The following is a 13,828-nucleotide window of genomic DNA, read 5'->3' as shown; positions in this document are numbered from 1 at the left end:
GGGCTTCCCTGGTGGCGCAGTGGTTAAGAATCCACCTGCCAATGCAGGGGACACGGGTTTGATCCGTGGTCCGGGAGGATCCCACATGCCGCGGAGCAACTAAACCAAGGCGCCAGTTACTGAAGCCCGCGCGTCTAGAGCCTGTGCTCCGCAAAGAGAAGCCACCTCAATGAGAAGCCCACGCACCGCAACGAAGAGTGGCCCTCGCTTGCAGCAACTAGGGAAAGCCCTCTCGCAGCAACGAAGACCCAGTGCAGCCAAAAATAAATAAATTAAAAAAAAAAAAAGGTAGCATGATGGTGTACTAAGGACACAAAGAAAATAAAAAAGAAAGTCTTTTAGTTATTTATTCTCTACCTGTGTTTCATTGTTTTCTTAGAACCTTTTTTTCCAATTGATTGTGTAAAATTCAATGTATAAAATTAAAAAAAGGACATTTCATGTATCTTAAAAAAAAAAGTCTTACATGCCAATGTGACGCTTTTGGTAAAATGTTTTTGGCGTCCATTCATTTTGTCTTAGCACTTACTCCCTCTTCCCTCTGCAAAATATCTTATGTGCAAATACTTCAACTGTACAGATGAAACACAGCAATATGTTCAAAGATTCCTTTCATAGAAAAATATTATGTACTTGTAGAGAGAAAGAAGGACTCAAGAATGGACATATTTTATCAACTACGTCATAATATCCAGAAACAGTCCTTTGTATTCTACCAAAGATTTGATATGATAATTAAATCTGCATTTGTAGGCTTCATACTAATCTCTATTTATTGGGGCTTGCAAAAAATGCTAAAAAATAAATGATATTTTTAAACCAACGGACACCTCTAGCACAACTGTTTTTCTCTGTCTCCTGGGAAACAATGTTCACTATCCAAGATGCCACCTCTGTTCCATATTGTGACAAGAACCCATATGTTTCAGACTGGAACAGGACAGGCAGTTACTGTCTAAAAAGAAATCAAATAGCTCTTATTCTAAATAAATCTGGGAATGAGGTTATCAAAGCAAGCTGCACTGAAACTTCCAACTCCCCAATCCCGCTAATATTGTTGGCTGCGAGAAAATTACTTTCACAAAGATTTGTGTAACTACGTTAAAGCAAAAGGTGGAAAACCACCAGGTTATTCATTTGTGTGCAGCTGATAAAGTGTAAATATTTACACAATTTATTATCCAGCTCCTTGTATTTAACCAGTGGTAGAGGTAATGTTCTTCAGGAGATTTTTCTAATTTCTATAGATGATGCTCTCTATCCTCTACCCCCATGTACATATAAACCAGACCCTGGGAAAATGCTATGCAGCCAAATAATCTAACACCCTGAAAAATCTATGATTTGCCAGTTCAGAAAATACTTATCCCACAAATTCATTATGTACTAAGATGACAAATGTGATTTAAATTATCCAGAGCCAAGAACATGTAGATATCACACATGAAGAAGCTAATTCTAAGGATATGCTATACAAGGGGCAAAGGTTTGTCTTTTCCTATTTGAGTGCTATCAATCTGCAAAGTAACAAAGCATGTGCAGACAACAGCTTGGGAGAACTCTAAGTAGCCTTATGTTTCAATCTATAGCTGTTATTTGAAAACCTGTGTTTGTGCTAAGGGTAGAGAAGGGAGGTACACTAGTATGGAATGTAAGAAGGAAGCTTTGCTCTTGAAGGCTATGTAAGGTCATGGTAAGGCATGGATAGAACAGGCACCAGACTGAGGGCTGTGCTTCCATCCCCATAATGCTTAAAATTAAGAAAAAGTAAAACTTGGTTTAATAAATTATATATTTATCACCAGTTTATCTTAAAAATTTTTTTGGTTATATAGTTTTTAAAAATAAAATTATCATTCACCAGGAAATAGGTCTCATAAATAGAATTTGAATAGTATTTGCTCCTGCCTGTCATATCATTGTATCTGTTATAAATACAGAATGGGATGCCATCTTGGAGAACTAAGTTTTAAAAAGCAATTCCCAAGTACAGGAAGGGGTAAGAAAAATCTTGAGGAGCAAGACAGAAAGGCTGATGCAGTCTGAAAGCAAGCAAAGCTTTGTACTATCTCTTTTGTTCTTAGCTATCTTTATTTTGAATATTGAAAAATACTAAAAATGGAAGACGATTTTTTAAAGTTTTACTGAGATAAATTTATACTATAAATTTCACCCATTTAAAGCAATTCTTAGTAAGTTTAGTAGGTGCACTTAGAAAGTGCAACCATCACCACAATCTAACTTTATAACAGTTCCAACACCCCAAAAAGAAACCTCATGTATATTGCAGTTCCTCCCTATTCCCACCACCCACATTAGGCAATCACTAATTTACATTCTTTATAGATTTGCCTTTTCTGGACATTTCATATAAATGGAAAGACACAATTTGTGGTGTTTGTGATGACCTTCTTTCAGTTAGCATGTTTTCAAGGTTCATCCTTGCTGTAGAATGTATTAATATTATGTTCCTTTTCATTGCCAAATGTTATATTGTATGGATATATGACATTTGTTTACCTGTTCACCAGCTACTGGACATTTGGCTTGTTTTTACTTTTTGGCTATTCTGAATAATGATGCCATGAGCAGTCACACAGAAGTCTTTGTGTGGATGTACGTTACCTGGGAGTGGAATTGTTGGGTCATATGGTAATTTTAAGTGATGATTTTTATATTTATCAAAAAGGTGAAGGATTTAAAAAGATTAAAGTGTGGGTCTAGAAGAAAGTACTGAAGAGGAAACAGATTTTTATATTATAGCTCAAAAAAAAATGAGAGAAGATAGGAAGATCACAGTCTAATCCCTGAAAATTTCTCTATTATCAAAGCTATGTAATATTCAATAGGACAATTTTTTCTCATTTTACTTTAGTTATGCTTTATGCTGCAATGTCTCTGAGCCCTATTTTACAGTTTTACTGATGACATCTAATGTGTCTAAGGTAGACAGCAGTGATCCCCACCCACGTTAGTCAGACATGTTGTTAAAGAATTTTGAGGGAGAGAAATGTTCTCTTTTTGCATGAGCAATTCTTTAGGCCAAAAGGTTATCTATGAGTTACAAAGAGCAAAGAAATTAAGAGAAGTTAGAAGGTAGGGGAAGATAATCAGAAGGGGAGTTGCTATGCCAAAAATAATTGTAAAATGATATTTCCAAATTGACCACCAAAGTGGCTCTAGCAATTTGCATTCCTACCAGCAGTGTATCAAAGGATCTGTTTCCTCACAGCCTTGTTAACACTTGATATTATTAAACTTTTCAGTTTTGCCAATTTATTGATTTAAAATCAGTTTAAATTGATCTTAAAATTTTACTTTTGCTGTTTTTAATTTTCATTTTTCCAAGATTAGTTGTGAGAAGATTTTATATATGTATTGGCTATTTGAGGTTTACTTTTCTGAGAGTTGCCTATTTGGGGTAGTTTATCTTATCAGATAAATCAGAAATTCAAGGGAATTTCTACATTATAGATGTAATACTTCTTATTCATCATCTTTTGATGACTTCTTCCTATACCTTCTTTTGAGGCTGTTCCAAGCATCCTCCTACCAGATGCTATCCTTACTGTCACCATTTTTAGTAGATGATCTCCCTTCTTACTTTACTGAGAAGATTGGGACCTTTAAAAAAACCCATTTCACAAATATTTTATAAGCACCTACTATATGCTGAAGATACAATCTGCATAACATGTAGAAGATATATCATCTGTAACACATATTGTGATCTATGCACTCATGAAGCTTAAAGTTGGGTGTTGATGTGCGGGACTTCAGAGTACTGAAACAGGGAGCAATGGGAGACACGCTTTTTACATAGGGTGATCAGGAAAACACCCTCTCAGGAGATGATATTTAAGCTCTCATCTAAATAGGTTAATAGAAGGAAGAACAGGGTTAAGAGTGTTAAAGGCAGCTATACATATGATGCAGCACGCACTAGAAACTGAAAGAAGACCAAGGCCAATGGTTGGAACACAGGATGCAAGGAAGAAAGTGCAAAGTCAAGATAGTAGAGCATAAAGGGCCCTAAAGGCCATGGTAGGAAGTTTGAATTTTAAGTAAAATGGGTGTAGGGATGACTAAGTGTATAAGACAGAGAGTGGTATGAGATGAGATAAGCAGAAGCCAGATCATGAGCATTCTAAGCCAGCCAAGGAGTTCAGATTTTATTCTATGTGCACTGAGGGCTTTGAAGAGTTTAAGGCAAGAAAGTAGATTGCTATTTTTGAATGATTTCTCCAGCTGCTGTGGAAAATGGATTGTAGGGGTGGTAAGAACAGAAATAAATAAAGTGGACTACTTAGGAAACCTCTGCAGAAGTCCAGGCTTGGACTGTGGTGGGAGGAGTGCATATATTTTGGAGGTAGAATAGAAACATAAGAATGTGCTTATAGATTGGAGGGGAGAAGGAAGGAAGGAGAGAAATCAAGAACATTTTTTGACTTGAGCAACTAATATTAATTCTTGAGATGGCGAAGTCTGGGATGGGGTGAATGTGGAGTGGGTGGTGGAAAAAGGCCACAAGATTTGTTTTAGGCTTTGTGATCTGTGAGATGTCTATCTGTGAGAGTTTAGTGGAAGTTGTGTGGACAAGATCTGTGGGTTTAATGCCTTGAGGAAAGGTCAGGCCTGTAGAGATAAATTTGGGAATTATCAGCATATGGCTGATATTCAAAGTCAAGGGTCTACGTAGGGAGAATGTGTAGAAAGAACAAAGAAAGTATGGGTCCAAGTACGAGCAGAGGAAGAGAAGCCAGCACAAATAATTGAGAAATTGACAAGTGATTTGAATTGATCCCCCTACCTTTTCTAGGACTACACTCCATTAATTATGGAATTTCTGTAATCTCTTCCTTAACTAGCCACTTCCCCAAGATTATAAAAATGTTTAGGTCAGGGCTTCCCTGGTGGCGCAGTGGTTTAGGGTCCGCCTGACGATGCAGGGGACGCGGGTTCATGGCCCGGTCTGGGAGGATCCCACATGCCGCGGAGTGGCTGGGCCCGTGGGCCATGGCCGCTGAGTCTGTGCGTCCGGAGCCTGTCCTCCGCAACGGGAGAGGCCACAACAGTGAGAGGCCCGCGTACAGCAAAAAAAAAAAAAAAAAAAAAAAAAGTTTAGGTCATTCCTATCCTTAAAATTATACTCCCTCAACCAAATTTCTTTCCAAAGTACCATTTCTGCCTTTTCTCCTTTGTTTCCATGACACTGCCCCAGGCTGCTTCTTTGTCAACTTTTCACATTGTCACTCTTCTTTCAGATTCCCACATGTAGGCATTTTCTAAGGTTCTGTTTACATTTCTCTAAACTCTTCCCCAGAAATTAGCATCTTTTCTCACAGGTGCAACATCAGTGCAGATGACTCCCAAATTTAAATCTTTAAATTCAATTTCTTTTAGGAAATTTAGAGTCAAATTTCTACTTATATCCTCCCCCACTCCTGCCCTTCCTCCTCCCCCTCCTCCCGAGGCAAAGATAGCTTTGCTGGAAACCTGTTTAATAATCATGAACTGTTAGAGATGGAAGAAACTCTTAGTAAAATCCAGTTTAACTCTCATTTAAAAGGCAAGAAGATTGAGGCACACAGCATTATTTTTAAAGCCACACGGCTAATTATTAGAAAGACTAAAACCTAGAATTCTTGATTCTTATTCCAATGGTCTTTAAAATCAACTTAATCTTCTTCATCACAAAATCAGTTCTTTTTTCTTAGTTTTTTATTATTCCAGTCACACAGGTCCATAATCTTTGGCCTGAGAGTTAAACCCTTTCATAATCGAATCTAATTTACTATTGTAATCTTTGGTTTCATTTTCCCTAACTCTTCTGGTCATACTAAAGCATACTAACTTCTGTGCCTCATTGTGTGATTTCCTTCCTTTACTCAGACTGCTTCCATGTCTTCTCCCATCAGAAACACACACACACACACACACACACACACACCCCTATATATATCCCATAGCCTATCAAAATTCTACCCTATATTTTAGGACTTCTCTTAAATATTACCTCTTAGAAAAACCTTTTTCTTAATTTCTCTGTATTTCTTTCATAGCTCTTGTATTCTTTATAGATGATAAATATTTGTATATTTGCCTTACTCTACTGTTAGGGGCTTCTTATATTTCCTACAGTACTTAGCAAGCCAGATTTTTAAAAATAATAGGTGTTTAATAAACTTTTTGGTGAATTGCTCATTATTATATGAAAATACAAAAATGGTCATATATTTAGAAATCTGTAAATTTACAAAACTAATGTTAGTTTATAAGGGTCATCTTTGCATTGCTGACAAACAAACATCAAGCAAACTACAAAACAAACCAGAGAACCTATAAGCAATCAGACTTGCTCGTGACTTTTTAAGTCATTACCATCTTTCATGTGATAGTTACCTTCCAATGGTTTGGCTCAGCTGTGCTCTACTATTTGCTCATATTTGTCATTAAGGCCTCACATATTATTTATTCTCATTCTATAGCATTAATGCAGGAAAGCAGCAATGTAAGCTCCCTTGACTGTGATTCTTCCCACAGATAATAGAAAATAAATTGCAATTAGATTTTGGTAATTGTATATAATTAACTCAAAATGAGCTGTTAATTATAAAAAATATGTTTTTCATTTCCTCATTATCTCATTTATTTTAGTTGCAAATTCTTAATGCCTCACTTGAGTAATTTAATATTTTAAATACACAGAGCATTTTTAATACTGAGATAATTTAAATTTCCAAATAAAGAAAATTCAGCTTAAAATTAAATTTTATCTAGGGAGTTCTACTGGCAAAATCAAAGAGCCTGCAAGGTAGAAAAAAGGTCACTTCCCATAACAATTCTTGATTACATTTTTTAAAGTCAGCAGACATTTTCATTAAATAATTCTACAAAGCCTGCTCAAGGCTGTACACTATTCTCCCTGGACTCATCTCTACCTCTTTCTTGGGTTTGGCTATCATTTCCATAGCCAAATGAATCAAGAAGACAAATGAACTCATTGTCTATACTTCTTTTAATCTCACATTAGATTAAATAATTTAAGGGCTGCTGAGTGACAATTCTTGGCTTCCCAATGACCGTCAGACTTCGGAAACAGTTGCCAGAGTTTCTTCAAGTCCTTATACTATATATTAAGATTTTAAAAGATCTATGATCTTATCGAAGACATATTAGGGAAGACTTCTTTTGGAAGCAGTGCATAGTCTTACCTTATTTTTGTCATAATTATTTGAATGTAGGACATGCATGCCCAGATGCATTAAAGTTTAAAGCATGTCCATCTCTTAGATTGGAGCACTAGTTTCTAAAGCATTTAATACATCTACCTGACTAACAGCGATAAAAACTTTCATAAATTGCAAGTGTAAGTATGAATTGTTATAACCTTTTGGAAAAGAAAGTTAGCATGGATTATTATAATTGTAAATTATATAAAACAGCCTTATGTAAAAATAGCCTTTGACCTAGCAATTTCATTTTTGGAAATTTATCCTAAAAAAATAAAAGTACCAGAACACAAGAATGTAAGTACAGTCATGCTTATTATAGCATTCTGTGCAGTGGTAAAGAACTTGAAACAATATCAATGTCTGACAGTAGAAATGCTGAATAACTTACAGTGTATATTATTTCATGTTTCTATAGAAACCAGGAATGATTATCCACTTATAGGAAATAAGTTAGTATTTGTATTAACTTTGTATTGCCAGTATAACAAACTACCACAAATTTAGTGACTTAAACAACACAAATTTATTATCCTATAGTTCTGTAGGTTAGAAGTCTGACACAGGTCTCACTGGGTGAACACTGAGGTGTCGGCAGGGCTATGTTCCTTTCTGGAGGCTGTAGAGGAGGATCTGTTTCCTTGCTCATTCAGGCTGTTGGCAGAAATCTGTTCCTTGCAGTCTGAGGACTGAGATTCCCATTTCCTTGCAGGCCAGCAGATGAGGACTGTTCCAAACTTCTAGAAGCTACTTATATCCCTTGGGTGGTCATATATCCTTCCTCCATCTTCAGAGCCAGCAAAGGCAGGTTGAGGCATTCTCTGCTTCAAATCTCTCCTCCTCCTTTGTCTTATCTCTCTGACACAGCAAGGGAAGGTTCTTCATTTTTCAGAACTCAAGTGATTAGACTGAGCCAATACAGATAACCCAGGATAATCTCCCTCTCTCAAGGTCTGTTCCCTTGATCATAACTGCAAAGTCCCTTAGCCACATAAGGTAACATATTCAGAAGTTCCAGGGATTAGAACACCGATGTCTCGGAGGGACAATCATTCTGCTTACCACAGGTCTACATATAAGAACCTGACAAATGACCATTAAAGCACCATTAAGTGGAATAAAAAAAGATTAACAAGTAATGTGTTCAGTTTGATCTCAAATGTATGTAGATGTTTATATACATGTAAGCATTAAAAAAGTATAGAAAGATAAACGTCAGGGTGCTAACAATAATTCCAGCAAAACAGGATAGTGAATGAAAGATGACTGATCTTTTCTTAATGTGTCTTTGGATGTTTTACTTTTTACAAGTGTTTTTCTTTTGAAATTTAGAAAAAGTTTAATTAAAAATAAGGTGAATTATAAGACAAGATGTATAATATAAACATACATCACATGTTCATAAAAAAATAAGACCTAGAAGTTACAACCTAAGATTACCTCTAGATGATATTATGGGTATGCTTTATTTTCTTTTGGTTTACCAGCATTTTATATATTTTTCCTACCATAAGCAAGCAACTAAATATATGAAGATATAGGTAAACATGAGTAGCACTAAGAATAAGTATGAAATTATTTTAAGTTAAAAACATATATAATAAAAAAACATATATAATAAAAAGTTCTTACACATCAGCTAAAGAAGGAATATAATACCCATACATAGAAAATGTGGATATAGTCAGGAAATAAAAATTCTATAAAGAAACACAAAGCGTTAATAAATACATAGAAAAACATTTAGCTTAACTGAATATTGAATAATTGCAAATTACAGTAAGATTGCATTTTGGTACCTATTAAACTCCCAAATATTGCTTAATTATACAAATCAACATTGGAGAGCCAATTTACATGGTTGATTGAAAACAAACCACTATTCTTTTATGACACCTCTCAAATAATTGTAAAAGGATAAAAAAAGACATAAAACAATGTGGTTGCAGAAAAATAAAGAGGAAAGAACAACAAACAAGAGATGTTGCAAAATTTAAAAAGCCTGGAAATAAGACATATAAGTTCAAATTCAATTAACCAACCCGAAAAATCAAAACTGAAATATTGGCTGGCTGAAATGGAGGAGGGTGTTAAGCTGAAACATGCTAGAGAACTCCTGACAGGCTCAGAGATTGAAGGAACCAAGTAGGGCTGCACATGGGAATGAAAGCATGGCTGGCTGGAAGTATGTATAGTAGTAAAAATCCAAGATACCCTCCTCTATCTCCAGAGCCAGTCAGCTATCTCTTTCCATCTTGTAAGATTGGAGGCTTATTTCCCTAGAGTGGTTGAATCAGACTGACTCTGGTCTTAGGGGTCTAAAATACAGTTGAGGGCAGAAATACCACAGAGTTAAAAGGGGTATTAAGTAAAAGCCTACATAATGAGCGATGGGTCTCATTCCTCTTCCTCCACTGAGCTCCCCACATTAGCAGCCAAGCTTATATAATGTTCCCATTCTTTCTTCCCAACCAGACAGAAGGTTTATGCCTAGGAAAATTGATCATCTAACAGAAAAGACCCACCAATACTAACAGGCAGGGGAGTCCCAGGGTCCCTACATAATCACCCCACAGTGAAGTCTATCAGTTGACAAGCCCTGCTTATATATACTGAGAACTTTCAATAGCTTTTCACCATTTTGTTTGCAAATATAAATAGATCATCAGACATCTGTGGAAAAAGGAAACTTGAACTTGGTGAAAATAGACAACAACTGTAAAAAAATAGAAACTTTAAAAACTGTTATTAATACACTCAGAGATAAGAAAAAATATTGCAATAAGCATGGGTTCTCATATTTTTTAATTTACAGAATAAAATGTTCTTGGAAATTATAGCAGTAAAAAATTTAACAGAAGGGTTAAAAAAATAAAGTTCAGGAAGTCTTCTGGAAAGTAGGGAAAAAGACAGATATGAAGGATAAGAGAAAAAATAAGAAAACGAGAGTTTCAACATCTGGCTAATAGTGTAATGAATGAAAAAAGGCCCAATTGATGCACACTGGCAATAATTTTTACAACAATGCAGAGAAAGATAAGATTCTTATAGTGTCCATGGAAAATGGGTCACATAAAATAGATAACGAACTCCCTCTTGTGAGAGCACCGGAATCACAACTAACTGCTGAACAATCATCGACAGGAAAACACTGGAACTCACCAATAAAGATACCCCATATCCAAAGACAAAGGTAGGACGGGCACAGTCACAAAAAACGCAAATCCCATAACCTCTGGGTGGGTGACTCACAAACTGGAGAACAATTATACCACAGAAGCCCACCCACTGGAGTGAAGGTTCTGAGCCCCACGTTAGGCATCCCAACCTGGGGCTCTGGCAATGGAAGGGGGAATTCCCAGAGAATCACACATTGAAGGCTAGAGGGGTTTGATTGCAGGACTTCAATAGGACTGGGGAAACAGAGACTCCACTCTTGGAGGGCACACACAAAGTAGTGTGCCCATCAGGACCTGGGGAAAAGAGCAGTCATGCCATAGGAGACTGAACCAGACCTACCTGCTAGTGTTGGAGGGTCTCCTACAGAGGCTGGGGGTGTCTGTGGATCACTGCAAGGACAAGGACACTGGCAGCAGAAGTTCTGGGAACTACTCCTTGGCATGAGCCCTCCTAGAGTCCACCATTAGGCCCACCAAAGAGCCCGAAGGTTGCTGGGTGCCTTAGCCCAAACAACCAACAGGGAGGGAACTCAGCCCCACCCATCACCAAACAAGTGGATTAAAGTTTTATTGAGCTCTTCCCAACAGAGAAACAATCAGCTCTACCCACCAGGGAAGCCGGGTGGGGGGGTGGGGGGGTGGGGGTGGGGTAGTGGTGGTGGGATGAATTGGGAGATTGGGATTGACATATATGTACTAAGAGGGATAAAATAGATAACTAATAAGAACTTGGTGTATTAAAAAAATAAAATTCAGAAAAATGATAAAGAATCAAACTGCACCAAAGTTCTTAATGCCAACACTAGAAATTAGAAGATAATGGAACATAACCTTCATTCTGTTCTGAGGAAATTTAATTACCAACCAAGAATTCTATATGCAGCTAAACTATACATTAAATGTGAAGATACATGTAAGGCACTTTCCAGGGGCAGGAAGTCTCAAAAAATTTGTTGCCTCTGTACTCCTTGTCAGTAAGCTATTGAAGGACATGATTCAGGAAGATAAGTATAAACCTAAAAGAGGACATGTGATCCAGCAAAAGAGGAGGATAGCGAGAAAATTAAAGAAAATTTCCAGGATGATGGATAAGGAAAATTTCAGGATGAAATCTCTAAATAGCAAGCTTAGAGAAAAACCAGACTAGAGCAGAATCATGGAGGGCTCCAAGAGGATCTATTTTAAAAAATGAAGAGATATGACAGAATAACTGATATATCTGAATATATTCAGATAATTATACTTTTTTTGGGTGAGTTTGTAAATGGAAAGACACAAGAATTCTGGGCAGAAACTTTGGTGTTTTGTTTACTGCTATATTCCCCCAAAGTCTAGAAAGTGGCTAGCACTTGGTGGGAAACTTTATAAGTATTTGAGTGAATTAATAAATTAATGAGTGCATGGAAAATTAAACAAGGCTTTTCTAAACTCTGGAAAAAACTTATTATATAAAAATTAAATTTAATAATTATATAGTAGATGGCTCAGCTGTGTAGAAATTATCTATAGTTTTATTGTAAACAAATTGTGATAGCTATATTGAGCTATATTGAGAAGACAGAAGAAAGGAAATAGCATGTGTGTGAGTATGTATGTTAGAGAGAGAGAGGAAGGGGAAGAGAGCAGGAGCGAGAAGAAGGAAGGGAGGGAAAAAGGAGAAAATAGGGAGACAGCATGTAGATTGTTATCTGTGAGAGCTAAATCATCTTTCATAGCAGAAAGTCAATATTTAAATCTGATGTTAAAAAATATGGGGCTTCCCTGGTGGCGCAGTAGTTGGGAGTCCACCTGCTGATGCAGGGGACATGGGTTCATGCCCCGGTCCGGGAGGATCCCGCATGTCACGGAGCAGCTGGGCCCATGAGCCATGGCTGCTGAGCCTGCACGTCCGGAGCCTGTGCTCTGCAGTGGGAGAGGCCACGGCAGTGGGGGGCCCATGTACCACAAAAGGAAAAAAGAAAAAAAAATGGATACAAATAGTAGAATAAACAGATTAAAACACATCTAAAACAGTAAAAACTTTTATCTCTAAAGAGTAGAAATTTGGAGTAGGTAGGAGTTGTAGAGGAGGCCACTATTTTTGCATAAACCTTATTGAACAACTGACTTTTTAAACTATGTACATGCTTGATTTTAATAGTTATAAAATTAAACTATAGCAAGTCACAAAAAGACAAATACTGGCAACCTACCTCAACATAATAAAGGCCATACATGACAAACACACAGCTAACATCATACTTAACAGTGAAAAGCTGAAAGCATTTCCTCTAAGATCAGGAAAAAGACAAGGATGTCCACTCTCACCACTTTTATTCAGCATAGTTTTGGAAGTCCTAGCCATAGCAATCACAGAAGATAAATAAATAAAATGAACTCAAATTGGAAAAGAAGAAATAAAATGATCACTGTTTGCAGATGACATCATACTATACATAGAAAATCCTGGGGCTTCCTTGGTGGCACAGTGGTTAAGAATCCTCCTGCCAATGCAGGGGACACAGGTTCAAGTCCTGGTCCAGGAAGATCCCACATGTCGTGGAGCAACTAAGCCCATGCACCACAGCTACTGAGCCTGTGCTCTAAAGCCCACGAGCCACAACTACTCAGGCTGTGTGCCATAACTACTGAAGCCCGTGCACCTACAGCCTGTGCTTCAGAACAAGAGAAGCCACCATGATGAGAAGCCCTTGCACTGCAACGAAGAGTAGCCCCCACTCACCACAACTAGAGAAAGCCTGTGTGCAGCAGCGAAGACCCAATGCAGCCAAAAATAAAATAAATAAATGTATATGTAAAAAAAAGAAAATCCTAAATTCATTACCAGAAAACTGCTAGAGCTCATCATGAATTTGGTAAAGTTGCAGGATAAAAAATTAATAAACAGAAATCTGTATTTCTATACATTAACAGTGGAAGATCAGAAAGGGAAATTAAGGAAACAATTCCATTTACCATTGCATCAAAAAGGATAAAATACCTAAAAATAAACCTACCTAAGGAAACAAAAGACCTGTATTCTGAAAACTATAAGACACTCATGAAAGAAATCAGAGATGACACAAACAGATGCAAAGATATACCATGTTCTTGGGTTGGAAGACTTAATATCATCACAATGACTATACTACCCAAGGTAATCTAATATTCAGTGCAATCCCTACCAAATTACTAATGGCATTTTTCACAGAACTAGAACAAAAAAATTTTACAATTTGTAGGAAATACAAAAGACTCTGAATAGGCAAAGCAACCTTGAGAAAGAAAAATGGAGATGCAGGAATCAGGCTCCCTGAATTCAGACTAAGCTACAGCAATCAAAACAGTATGGTACTGGCATGAAAACAGAAATATAGATCAATGGAACAGGATAGAAAGCCCAGAAATAAACCCATGCACCTATGGTCAGTTAATCTA

At 36.9% G+C, this 13,828-nt stretch overlaps 1 protein-coding gene across 2 annotated transcripts in view; it reads right to left on the bottom strand.

Annotated features, from left to right (window-relative positions):
- Window positions 1–13,828, bottom strand: part of KIAA1328 (KIAA1328 ortholog) — a 383,661-nt gene that overhangs the window by 118,359 nt on the left and 251,474 nt on the right. The window lies entirely within an intron of this gene.

Source organism: Mesoplodon densirostris, chromosome 15, assembly GCF_025265405.1.
Source record: "Mesoplodon densirostris isolate mMesDen1 chromosome 15, mMesDen1 primary haplotype, whole genome shotgun sequence".
NCBI classification, from domain to species: domain Eukaryota; kingdom Metazoa; phylum Chordata; class Mammalia; order Artiodactyla; family Ziphiidae; genus Mesoplodon; species Mesoplodon densirostris.
The sequence above is the reverse complement of the archived record's forward strand: the minus strand, read 5'-3'. Positions and strand labels throughout refer to the sequence as shown.